Raw genomic sequence first — 14,872 nt, forward strand, 5'->3', positions numbered from 1 at the left:
AAAAGTAATGGTATTTTCGAATATGTTTTATATTATAAGTAGAAGATTATTCTTTCATATTTGTCATTGAAAACATGAATAGATCACATAAATTTGTATTGTTCTAAGAAAAAACAATATGGATGATACCCCCCTTCCTCTTACCTAAAAGTTGCAAATCGATCTATCTTAAATTATTCATTATATTGAGATTGGTTTTCCACCCCCCCCCCCCCAAAAAAAAAAAGGATACACTCAATCATCAAATATATTTAATTTTATAATTGTATCGTACATTTTTCCTTTTCTTTCCGTTTCCATTTTCATCGGGTATTTTTATTAAATCAATCTGCAATCAATAGAACAAAGATATCATTTTGTTTATTCTATATTAAGAAAGAAAATTAATAACCTTTAGTGCAACTTTGTACTCTCGATATTTCGGCCAAAAATCCTCGTAAAATTCGGCTAGGCACTCATTTACATTCTGCATACATGCTTTAGCTTCTGCAAAAAGCAAAGAAAAGAAATATGAACAAGTTTTTTTTTTCTTTGTACAATATTTATAGATGGCTTGAATATGGAAAGTACGATGGTGACTTATGCGGGCTGAAATCCACCCCTACCCACAAACAAATATAAAAAAATCTCTCGCTTCACTATCTTGTATACATATTTAAAATGCAGAATGTTTGGGAAATAATAACGACCCCGTATTATTTTAGGCCTTCTTTGTCCCGCAAGTAATAAGCCAAAGGCAAACAGATTTTGAGGGGGTTGAACAGAGTTATTGATAATGGAGCATTGATTATTTCTTTCATAGTTTGCGAGTACGCGAAGAGAGCGAGTCGAAATGGTGGGGTTAATTCTTAAAGACAATAGAGTATGTTGTTGATTCGGTGGGGATGAAAATTTTATTTGTATTATAGAAGGACAGGTACGTACGGCGCTATATCGGATATTCGGTAGCAAGTTCGGGGGCGGCAAGAGGGCCTTATAAGGTGACGACATACTTTTTCTCAATATTGAATTATATAGGGGTAGTATATTTCCAAGGCAAGGCCTAGACCTCTCATTTTTATTCTCTTCACCTAATTTCTGCCTATTTTCCCCTCCTTTTTCCTCCCCTTTAAATAATTTTTTTTAGACCGGTCGTCGATCGCCCCTGAAGGAGGATATAAAATAAATTGGTACATACTGCTAGACATTGAAGTGAATTAGATTCCGGTATAATAGTTATGATGAGGAAAATACGATTTTTTTTTTAAAAGAAATAGTTCCATTCAATTGTAGTTTATACCTCGAATCGCAGCTCCGTACTTTTCAACAGCCTTCTCTAGATTGTCCACGTGAGATATTTGTTGTTTAAAGGAGAAATCAAAATCTTCGAAGAGAATATCACCGCCAGTAACACCAGCGACTCTTCGAGACTAAAGGCAAAGATAAGAAAACAAAAACAAAATGCAAAAAACCCATAACATAATAAACATGAAAATTATTCACGAACTTCTTTTTTTTCATCAAAATTTATATCGAAAAATCGATCGATCATTACAAATAAAAACAATTGTCCCTTGGAAATAAAAACCCAAAAATACTATGCTAAAGAAGCTAATTATGAGCAATAAGACACAGAAAAATAGGTATAGATCAAAATCATTATTCTTGATATGCATATTATATAATAGGCGATTGCATTGACCCACAAATTTCACTAAAAGCAATGGCCAAAATATAAAGAAATCATTTTTGTTTGCAGTATAAGAAGATATTGAAAAGGTTTACACGAAACAGTTGATGACTGTTTGAATTGATTTGTAATAGTACATCAATAAAATGGGAAAATAGGTCCTACCTGATATGAATCTGTCATTGTGGACGAGCTGCTTCTTGGCTGTTATTCATTATTAAGAGTCCATTTGTATTCTCTTAACAAGTTTATCACAAGATGTTTCTAAAAGGTTATTGCTTTTACTTTACTTCCTCTTAATATGATCTGAAGTATGAGTTTTGCTGTTTGTAGAAGTGTCTGATGTACAAGTTTTTTTTTTAGAGATCACGCTAGGTAGGGGGCTCTACGTTTTGCTCGCCCATAGTGACGCATGCGCTCTATGCGCACTTCACGAAGGTAATTGTTACGTCATAAAAGAAAGGTGCGCGCACCTGCAGTGTCCGAGTCCCGTCATATCAATTTTATTTCAGGGTATGGTGGCAGAGGTAAAACTAACGGTGACAGAAACAAATTGCCACATAGAAAACGGCAGAGGCCAAAAATTTACGGGCCAGTGATCGATTTCGACAAAGGTGCCGATGAAAACTACTCTTGCAGCGCCAATCTTGCTTTCCAGTATCGGCGTCGTCCCCACACTGTGAGCCAAAAATTTTGAGGAGGCAAAACATTACTTATAGGGCAAAATAAAAAAATCCGAGCGAGCAAAGCTAGCGGGCAAGATTTCAACATTTTTGTTTAAAATAAATCTTCTTTGTTTTTCTCTTTTTCCAGGTTTTTTTTTTTTTTTTTTTTTTTTTTTTGGGGGGGGGGGGGGTCTCCATCTGTACGCCACTGGGCGTCGATGAAAATTAAGAGCCTAATAAGAGCCTTTTGATGTGAACTATATTGTTTGATTGAACGACATTCCCTTCCGGCGTGATAACTACTGTTTTATACGATTTTTTTAAAGGTGCCGTCACTACACAAACACATGGGCGCGCCCTCGACCCGCAAGGCACCCCTCTCCCCTTTGCCAAAATCCTCCTAATTGACACTACCAATCCCGGTGGTATCAATATTTAGTGGAAACAATATTAAAAAAAAGATATGACCCCCTCCAGTAAGTCCGAACTTTTAACTACAACACTCGCTTTTCTAAGGAATTGGCCATATTATACTCAAGCAGTGACGGATCCAGGGGGGGGGGGGCATATCCGGCCCGTGCCCCGCCCCCCTTTGAGAGCCATAATGACAATTTTTAATGTAAATATTCCGTTTTTACCCAAGTGTGCCCCCGCGGACGAAGGAATGACCTTCAAGTTTAGGTGAAAACCCATTTTTTTCTTATCATATTTTCATCGGGAAAATGTGTCCCCCTGGAAAATCCTGGATCCGCCCCTGTACTCAAGGGTTTCACTATGCTATTTTGATAACAGGGTGTTTAAGACCTGCATGTTTTACTAAGTTTTACCACAGAAGTAAAAATTAGTCAAAGGGAGTGACTCCTATTATTACCTCTTGTCACTTCTGCCTCTGCCATTATTATCTTTCTCATTTTTGTCTGTCATTTCTACCTCTGGGATTTTTACATCGATCTGTCATTTTACCTCTGCCAGAATCTCCAAAGAGGAGACAAGTCACTTCACGTTGACTGTGAATTGATCTGTTATCATTGGAATGGGGGTCGGAGGGGGCGGGGGGCTAGCGAGTCATGTATACCCATTAGAGGCTGTAGGAAAATATTTCAGGAATTCATTCAAAACAGTAAAGGTCTCTCTTTTCAGAAATACCTATTGTAAGAAAGAGCACAAAGGAAAACACCGAGCAGCATCGAAACAATATTATAACTCCACCCCTTGCTCTCCCGTCCCTCCCATCTCTTTCCACCCCCCATCTTCTCCCTTAGCGCTTTCATTCTCACTCTCCCCTCTCTAATTATCCCCCTCTCTCCCTCTTTATATACCTCTCCACACCTGTCTCTCTCTATAATATCCCTCTCTCTCTCCCTTTTTCACGTTCACCCCCATTTGCCTCTCCTTTGGCCTCACGTCTTTTCATTTTATACATGATGTTCTTTTTCTGACATTCCATCATCCGATCTCTTTGACATGAATAAAAATAATCTTATCTTTCACATCTTGGCAAACATATTTAAATAGTTATTTAAAAATAATCTAACATTATACTCCATTCAATTTTTCCATTTTTTATCGACTTTTAATAGACTGTAAGTCACCATTACATGTATCAATGTTTCTCCATCTCAACTTGCACATGATAAAGGCAAACATGTTATAATAATTAATCAAAGACATCATTACAATAAAAATGTGAATTCATCTTAACCCCTTCCAAACTACAATGTATACCAAAAGCTTCAGTCTCTGTATTTGGTTGTTCCGCTGAACTGTGTTGGCTACACTCACCAATAGTAAAATGTCAGAAATTGTTAAATAAATCCCCAGAAACGATGGTTATTCCTGTCTACTTCTAAACAAGCCCAGCAAAAGACATGCCCCTAATTCAATCATCAGTATTGGAAAAATTGAATAGAAAATTCATTGGTTGGACCTCGGACCTGTCTATGGTTGGACCCAATACTAACATAATTATGTAGAACCATTATTACACCAATTTCATGGTTGACCTAGCATTAGTCAAATATACCAAGACTTGATTTTACTTATACAGATTCTAAGGCAACAAGCTTTTATAAAATCTGGTCTGAAAAATTGCTTTGACCTAATTGGTGATTATTCAATTTCCACAGATTTCAACTGAATGTACTACAGCAATTTCACGGGAATGTTTCATTCAAAATGGCATAACAGTCATGATTTTGGCAGTTGTCTAAATGGCCTTTAATTATTTTGCCCATTGAAAATGTTCCTTTATCACCCCAACAGATACATGCAGAATGATGCTCAGGGTTATCAATCATAAGCTAGTATTTGATAATAATAATAATAATAATAGGCATTCATACAGCGCCATCTATCTAGAAATATTCTATTCCGAGGTGCAATGTTATTATTATTACCCCGGCTTTAGCTCGAGCTGCCTTTCAGCGCTCATGCATTCAAGGAATTAATCCTGCCGGGTACCCATTCACCTCACCTGAGTTGAGTGCAGCACAATGTGGATAAATATTTTGCTGAAGGAAATTACGCCATGGCTGGGATTCGAACACACGACCCTCTGTTTCAAAGTCAGAAGACTAATCCAATATAATAACAAATCGCAAGAAGTTCAACTAATGAGACTTCAAAGTACATACATTTACTTTGTCTAGGGATTGAAAAGCGTTTTCAAATTCATAATAGAGCCAAAATTAATTCACATGAATGTAGTGCCACAGTGACAGTCACACCAACAAAATCAATAAACAGCAAACATTAATCAATTTCTCCAGTGTGACTTTGACCTAAAGATGGTGCATTATTAAATATTATAATCAAATTGTTAAGAAAAGGAAAGATTGTTGCCTATATTGTGAGTCTGAACATGAGGCCTCAAACATAAATTCACAAGTATAAGATCTTCCATAGTCAATACACATTTATCTTTGACAAATTTGTGGATGTCTTGGAAGACAACTTTCTTCAATCCATGATTATTCCATGATTGTAATTAATTAATTAATCAGAGCTATAATAACATCTACCATTATCAATTCAGGAAGCTTGTAATGTGCACTCCGTAATCTAAGCCATTATCATTTTTATCTAAATTATTTTCCTGTTCACTTCTTAAATAATCCTGAGGAAGTTGAGACATGTTCCAGTGTTGAGACAAAAATATTACAATTACACCAAACAAAACAGTTCAAAATAAGAGCAGAAGTGCAGAACAATTTTAATTACTGATTTAAAGAAACAGAAATGTTTTAAAGTTGTCTGCTCAACTGTTCTCTTAGATTTTGATCTATTTCCTTAACCCCTCATTAGATAATTAAGACTAAAACTTGCATTCATATGGATAAGAGGAATTTCACCTAAATACAAAATTGCTTTAAAAAGGGAAATATCAGAGAAGTAGGGAGATAAAAGATTGAAGAAAAAAAACTGGACTGACAACAATAAAGTTTTGAATATTTAGTTAAATTTACACCTACATGGATTTCAAATTAGCTGCATAGTGATCCAAGGTAGTTTCACAGTGCATAATATCCTCCTATACATTTAAATAATTAGTAAAATTCAATCTTTCTCAAAAGAATTGCTCTGAATGATGTATTTTCTTTTTAAATGAGGATATAAACAATTTGCTCACTAAATTCTGTGATAATTAAGAATACATATTCCCTACCCCCTTGTCACTATCTTCTCAGCAAGTGACTAATTTGAGATTTACATACATGTAGTCTTAGTGACTGATTTTCAAGGCTTAGACAGCCATACTTTATAAATTATCTGATCTGCTTCATAGTTCATTATTCTGTTTTTCTTAATTTCTTCCTTTCACAAAAATCATTTATTACAAAGTTTAGATTCTCCTTTAAGAATAGTTAACCAGTTGCAAATGTGATAATCCTCACTAACAGGAAATTTATGATACATTTATAATCTCAGATGTTTGCGAATCAACCATTGGTGACCATTATTGGGGACAAGTCTCTTCTCATAACAGTTACATCATATGTGCTGTATTGAGACAAAAAACAAAAACAGCAACTGAAAAACAGTATAAAATACTAGCAGAAAACTAATAAGTATTAATTTTGCACAGAAATAATTTTGAAGTCATTCGCTCAACTGTTCTCTTTTGATTCAGATGTTTGTTTCTCATTTGACAATTAATGACATGAACCACAAGCAGGTGCTACAATCCTCATAATCAGAACCAGTACGTAGAACATATGCCATGGTGTCCTTTAAAATCGCAGATGTCAGCAAATAAATGAAGCAATGGTAATACATGCAATCATCAAGGGATGACGTCTTCTCACACCAACAGTTACATCATCTTCAATAATGTTCCTCCTGGCTAATGGATATCACTAAGTGTTGACGGCCTCCGTGGCATTCGCTGGTTTGGATTCATCCACGGCTGCTGCAAGAAGCATGTCCTTCTGCCGCACCTTTCGCTCCTCTATCATGTTGTAGAATCTTGAGGTGAGCACCACCGTACCATACACAGTCAGGGCCACCATCGACAGACTGAATCCTCGGTACAAGAAATCAGCCACCTTCTTTGATGTTGACATTTTTTGCTATGTGTACTGTGACTCTCTGAAACTAGAGATCTAGATGGTGTGTAGGCAATATCGATAAACCAGCAATACTGTCAAGATAAAACAGGAGACAGGCATGAGTATAAAGTTATGAGTTTGTACAGCGTGACAGAACACTAAGAACAAATTGCGCTTGCAGAGAAAGTTTACAAGTGCTACTGTTGGAATTACACTTCACAGCAAAACATTATTTCTGCAGTAACTTTCTCATTATTTAACAATTGAAAGGGTGATAGTATCTCATTTTGTTTTTGACATGGAGATAAACCTGAAATAAGGCAAACTGTGTATTTTGTTAGTAAGAAAAGGGACACCTCGTTTTGGTTTTACATAGGCAAGTTAGTGAAAAGTTTGGGAGTACCTTTAGAATCCAATGTCATGAATCGATTACAAAAGAGCAATTACCTACTAATTGCTGCTGCCGGTGTGGTGCGATATCAGTTTTGTCGCCCTCTACGTTCGTGAGTGAATTAAGAGTCCCCGGCGCGCGACAAGCAGGAATCGGATCGGGAGATGGATAAAGGATGGGGGGAGGGGGCAGATGGGGGAGGGGGGATGGCCCCGTAGAGGGAGTACACGACTTGTCCAATGTGGTGGATGTAGTAGGAGAGAGTGAAGTAATGGCAGGTGATATAATAATCAGAGGACTTAAAAAGGGATGATATATATGAAGGGATCAAAGAGGGGGCGCGTGATCGAGGACACGTGCAATGGTATATAATTATGTTGATGATGTTGTTTAAGGAATGATATACGTTGATATCTATATATGGATACAGAATACTTGGATACTATTATATTAAAACATGTATGGATATGAATACATGGATACGTGGATACTTGGATACTATTGGATACTTGGATACTTGGATACGTGGATACGCGGATACGTGGATACTTGGATACTATTGGATACTTGGATACTTGGATACGTGGATACGTGGATACTTGGATACTGTTGGATACTTGGATACTTGGATACGTGGATACGCGGATACGTGGATACGTGGATACTTGGATACTATTGGATACTTGGATACTTGGATACTTGGATACGTGGATACGTGGATACGTGGATACGCGGATACGTGGATACGCGGATACTATTGGATACTTGGATACTTGGATACGTGGATACGTGGATACGCGGATACGTGGATACGTGGATACTTGGATACTATTGGAGACTTGGATACTTGGATACTTGGATACGTGGATACGTGGATACGCGGATACGTGGATACGTGGATACTTGGATACTGTTGGATACGCGGATACTTGGATACGTGGATACGCGGATACGTGGATACGTGGATATACTTGGATACTATTGGATACTTGGATACTTGGATACGTGGATACGTGGATACGCGGATACGTGGATACTTTGATACTATTGGATACTTGGATACTTGGATACGTGGATACGTGGATACGCGGATACGTGGATACTTGGATACTATTGGAGACTTGGAGACTTGGATACTTGGATACGTGGATACGCGGATACGTGGATACGGGGATCTTAGATACCTTTGGTTACATGGATACTTGGATACGCGGCTACGGGCACATGCCTACATGAAAACTTAGATACATAGATACTTGGATAAGAACATCAAGGAGTTTTTGATACTCTGGAACATGGAAAACACATGAAGAAGTGCATGATACTAAGTGTACTTTTAGAACGAAGCATCACAGACCCTAATTACCTTATTTTCAGATAATTGACATCGTCACTTTTAATCTGTATTTTTCTTGAGAGAAAAGATAGAAAAGGCTACTTTCATCAGTGAATCGTTAAAAATTGGCTGCTCTCTTTATAATTATAACGAGACATATATCAATTCCCTAAGCCCATATGATTACAATTTGACCAATTAATCTTAATCCTTTTTAGGATTGATTTTATTTAATTAAGTTGATTTCAGTAAACAAAATATAAATAAACTATTTGGATTATTATAGATTTTTCAGTCAACATAAAAGAAGGCTAATATAATAACATGTACGAATATGCAGCTTAAAGGTCAAGTCTACCCAAAAAGTTATTGATTTGAATCAATAGAGAAATAAGAAACAAGCCAATTTCATCAAAAAACGTATGTAAAATAAGAAAGTTATGACATTTGGAAGTTTTTCGCTTATATTTCGCAAAACAATTACAATCATGTACAACTCAGTGATAAGTAATAAGACACGAGCAACAGAGAACAACAAAATAGTTAAGTAAGGGGATAATAAGAACGATATACGTTTTGGTTATATTAAAATGACCAATCAATTTCAAAACATTGGTTACAATTCGACAATTAATTTCACTCACTCCTGTTGGTAATTGCAACGAGACACATCATAGGGCCAATATCACAATCCTTTTTTTAAACAAATTAATTTCATTCCTATGTCTTGTTATGTGAATGTCTCGTTCTGATTATAAATTATCTCATATGACTCGTTCTATTTATAATTATTGGCATATAATTTACTTCTTTTCAAAAATTATAGAAAGAGTGAACTTGATGAAGAGAAATAGAAGAGGAATTACAGAAGGGGGAAAATAGGATAAAAGGAGAAGACGGAGGAGGAGAATGAAGAAAAATAGGAATATGAAGTAAGGGAGTGCAATACAAAGTTTTGTGAATGATATATTGCATTATTGGCATATAATTTACTTCTTTTCAAAAATTATCTTCCTACTTATACATCCAGAAGACTATCAAGAGAGCATGGAGAACTGCAATTGTAACAGAACATCGGCATGCAATGACGCCTATGATATAATATCTCGTTTTAAGCATAAATTGGATTAAATTGCATAAACTTTAATTGGTGGGTTGTAATGTGAATGTCTCGTTCTGATTATAAATACGGATAAGTATTAGTCCTATATGATTCGTTCTATATCTTAATTTTTATCAAAAATGATTTTTTTTTAAAAATAAATATTTTATGAATTTAGACCTAGTTAAAAATTGAATAAGTTGACCGGTTTATGAAAAGACATGACTTTCTTAGCGTTTTTTGAAATGGTGAACAGGAATGTTATATCTGACTAAACAATATTACTGATTCGAGTGCGAAGCGCGATTTAAAATATGTTATAGGGCCTATTGCGATCGGAAACTTCATATTTTAAGTACGTTTTGTACATAAATTTAGACCTAAAAACGGACATTCCTTGCTTTTTTTGGGGGGGGGGTCTTGTTGTATGCATTAAAAATTCTTTAGTAATTTACGTTAAATAATGTGTTTAATTGCCAATATTTATTATCATCTACGATTATGCTGTAACGAAAAATGCATACACGACATACCTACAGTTACAACATCACCTTACTAATAAACTGGTAATTAGATACTGTCTTGCTCGAATGCAGTATACTGAAAATTTATCAAAATCGAATATAAAATAAGAAAGTTATGACATTTAAAGATACGCTTATTTTCAACAATTGGAAATTTTGAAATATGACGTGCTTGCACAACACATGTAATTCGATTTAATTATGTTAAAAAATGTCACTTCAGAATTCCTTCAGTTCATTGATAAAGAACCACCTGTGAATGCCTTTGAGACTATAGGGATACCGTGTAAGATTAATACCCCAAATTCTTGAAAGGAGGGATTAAGATTTAATAGTGATTACGTAATCTATTGAAGTTAATGACCGGCATGAACGTGAGACCGGCATGAAACGAGGAAAGAAAGATGAAATAAAAAAAGAGAAAAAAATGTGAAAAAGGAATATAAGAAAAAACAGAAATTCAAGTTTATATTCCTAATGCATTTTAAGCACTTTGTTTGATTGTGAATGATATTTTATTAATAAGAAATAATAATAAATGATAGCATGTTTATAAATATCGCTTTTCTCAGAACGGCTCAAAACGATTTACAGCATATTATTGTCCCATGATTCATTTCAATCCCGCATGAAAAGTGCACAATTTCCACATCTTGGGAAGCATTCCTTGCATTCATCGCAGCCTCGAAATGGCGCTTGCAAATTCAAGCTTACAATAACTTTCGCATCCAACCGGGTACCCATTTAGCACCTGGGTCGAGAGTGGCAAGGTGTGCCGGCAATACGTCTTACCAAAGGACGGTATATAGACCGCGGTGAGAATCGAACACACGACTCTCCGTTTACAAGGCGGGAGTCAGAACCACTATACGCCACGACTCTTAAAAAAAAGGCCTTCCTGAAAAAGTCGTGCACAGAACATGTTTCTCATAAACATAAAATATGAGCGCGAACTTCTTTCAAACATCAAGGACGAAAAGACCTAAGTATTTTTCGTAAAAATGAATAGCGTGCACAATCTTCTTAATTAAAGTATTAAAAGCATGAAGAGCGAAATGAACCAATAATTTTAACAAATTGACCTAGCTGAAACACTGATATCTTCCCGTCTGTAAATTTCTTCACTCTTTTTCTTCTTTTCCACTCTTCTTTGCATTTATTCCAATTTTCCTTTTTACGCAGCCAATAGGGCGTAGAGATCGCATTCGGCCTCCTGGAATTGCCCATTTACATTTTCTTTTTTAGTCTATATTTTAATTGGTACAAGAGGAGGCAAAGGCGATTAGACACTGGATTCACAAGTTCGTCCAAAAATTAAAACTGATATTTCTAATCTTACACATTCACAATCTTGGCCAATTATTGTCTGTTCATTATCGCGATTTTTTTTCCTACTTGATTCTATTTCACCTCATTTCATTCATCTCCTTTGTTTATCCAGGGGCCGGGGAACGGTTTTCAAAGTGGGGGGGGGGGGGGCTGAGCCAAAAGTGGGGGGGGGGGGGCTGAAGCCCCCCAGCCCCCCCCCCCCCCCCCCCGGTTCCGCGGCCCCTGTAATTCCTATTTCTTTTGTGCTGTTTGTATATCTCTTTAATACTGGGAGGGATAAGCCAGCAGCAGGGAGAGGAGGGCCGTATTAGCACGACATTCCCCCTTTGTTTTTCTTTTCCACCATATCATTTTTTAAGTTTCCCTTTCCATTTTACTTATATTTCTTCTGTTTGTACTTTTTTTAAAGGGGTAAGCAAGACCACCTCGCCCCTTGGTCTGCATGTGCCTGTCGAATGCAATTTGCATCCTAACTTCCCGTTTTCTTCCTCTTTTGTAATATATGTATTAATTTGTGGAAAAAAACTATTAGAAAGTAATGTTATAAAGGGAGCCTCGACTTTGCTATTAACATATGCAGTCTTTTTAAAGTTACCTTAGATCCGAGATAATTTATTGTCATGTATAAAATGCACAAAATCTGCTTTCAAAGAGTGAATACTATTACACCGACAAACACAATTGTTTTTAGCCTACATATTTCAACAATCAAATAATGTGAGCGCAAAGCGCGAGCTGAATATTTCTTACATTCCCAGCTATATACAGGGCATTCTAAGCACCTTTTAAAATCACGAACAGGATAGGGGTATGACTATACACTTGATGTGATCGCGAAGCGCGAGCCGAAACGAAATTCGACATCTCACGTTTTGTAAATCATGAAAAGGATGGATAAGTGGATAAATGGATAACATTCCTACATTAATAATTTGATAATCTGATCTGAAACTGGAACAAGATTCGTATCTAAATAAATATGCGTGCGTGTGTTTAGATTCAAACCTAGAATCTGGACATTCTAATTACATTCTTTATCATAATATCAATAATAAGAGCGCGATCCGCGAGCTAAAGATATTTGATTTTCCGATCCCAAAAAAAAAGTTAATTTAAGCGCAATTACGAATTGGATATGGATCCTGCTTAATAAATGATGCGAGTCAAAGCGCAAGTTGATATTTTTATCAATACATATATTTCCAGTTGCGACCGGGAAATTTTAAGGACATTTTTGTTTTTGTCGAGAGATGAAACTTGTCGATATTCCGTTCTGAAAAAAAAACCGGACAATGATTATTAGGAAATAATGAAAATATTATTATCTTACTTATTAATCTAATAAGCCCAATGAGGTCGCGAAATTAATATCAAGGTAAAAAAACTGGATATTTTGTAATCATGAAAAGGATGCATGGGTTAATATACTTTAAAGAATACTTTAAAAATAATGCGAGCGCAAATTGCAAGCCGAAAATTTTGATAAACTGTCAAGAAAGAGGAATTTAAAATAATTTGTTACAAATTGATATAGGTATACATTATTCCCCAATGAAAATGCAAGTGCGCAGCTTTAGCTGATACTATTCAGAATCAGATAAGCCTAAAAAGGGATATTTTTCAAAAAAATATGGAATACACGAAGAGAATAGTTACTTGACGAATTAAATAATGCTAGTGCGCAGCGCGAGCGGAAAATGTCGATATTTAGACCATAAAATATAGTCATTTTACAGAAAACTATAAAATATATTTGTAAATCAAACAAATTGAAAACTCAGTGTCCGAGAAATATTTCATATATTTACTTCAAAACTTGATATTTTAAGCTCAATATAAGCCTATTGAGCAAGTTATGTATATCATAGATTAGGCAATGTGAGCACAAAGCGAGCGAAAATTTAAAATAGTGACATGAAATCCCCCCCCCCTCATCTTATTTTATTCACTCGTCTTACTCCTCTTATTTTCCCTCTTCATTTTCTATTCTCTTTTCTCTTCTTTTTCCTCTCTTTCCATTTTTTCTTGTTTGCTCGTTCCAAAAAGTGGGGGGGGGGGGGCATTTGATATTAAATTCCAAAAAGTGAGGGGAAGCGTCTCCCTGTCCCCCAGGGATTTCCACCAATGTATGCAATTTGATTTGAAATAAAAGAAAACCCTACTTCGTCTTTGTAGTCGATTTTTTTTTTTAATAGCGTACTTTCATGACGAATTACTTCATTCTCGCCTGCTCCTAAATCGGATTTAATAAGAAAATCAATGTTTCTTTAACAAAATTAAAACGCACCCCAAACCCCAAATAACACCCCTAAATTCATTAAAAAAAATATATATGAACGATAATTTTCTTGGAGTATTCGCAATTTGTCCGAAAATTATTCTTATTGTCCTCGTCCTTAAATTTATCACTCGTGACGTTGTCCTTAATGTCTCCGGTTCTGTCCTAATACGATCTGCATGCTGTCCGCGCCGAACGCCGACAAATTGATTTAGATAATCTTGTCCCAGGACAGTTCCAGGAATGTCCTACGACAATACGCAGACAGTCCTGGTCGTGTCCTAGGACAAGATCATTTGCATAATCTTTTACGGAATTTGGTTGCGGACAGCATGCCGAAATGACAAAAGTAGCTTCCGCAACCCTTCCTGGTCTTGTCCGCGCCCTAGTGGAAAACCGCCTTAAAAAAAACAAGCTGTGTGTCTCGAACAATTAAATGTGAGCGCGAAGCACGAGCTTAATTTTTTGTATATTGACATGATAAAGGAGCATTTTGACAAATTTTGGAAAGAATTTCCAAAGAGGATAGGTATCTCACAAATCAAACAATGCGAGTGCGCAGCGCGAGCTGGAAACTTTTATATAACAATTTGTGTAAATCAAACAAAATAATGAAAGCTTGAGGTGCGAGCTAAAACATTGTGTGCAAATTGATTTCAGAACTGGATATATGAAATGTCATTTAATTCTCTTGAATGGGAATCATTACAAAGGCAATGCGAGCGCGAAGCGCGAGCCACTTCCATTCACGAGTGGATACCATGCGCGACCATGGGGTCTCGAAAAGCACCCTAAACACGTAATTTCCATATTCTGAAAATGCGCCCCTTAACAAGTATTGGCGCGTGAAACCCTACCCTTAGCAAGAATTGGTAACAAAACGGTACTCTTGGCAAATGTTCCCTGAAATGAACCCCTAAACAAGTACAGGAATGTTTTATTGTTACGGGTCCTTCGGTCGTCGGCTTTACCTTATTTGGTTTAGTACGACCCCACCTTCTACACCTCGCGCAAATCGTGACTCTAAATAC

The sequence above is a fragment of the Lytechinus pictus genome, chromosome 3 (assembly GCF_037042905.1).
Source record: "Lytechinus pictus isolate F3 Inbred chromosome 3, Lp3.0, whole genome shotgun sequence".
NCBI lineage: Eukaryota > Metazoa > Echinodermata > Echinoidea > Temnopleuroida > Toxopneustidae > Lytechinus > Lytechinus pictus.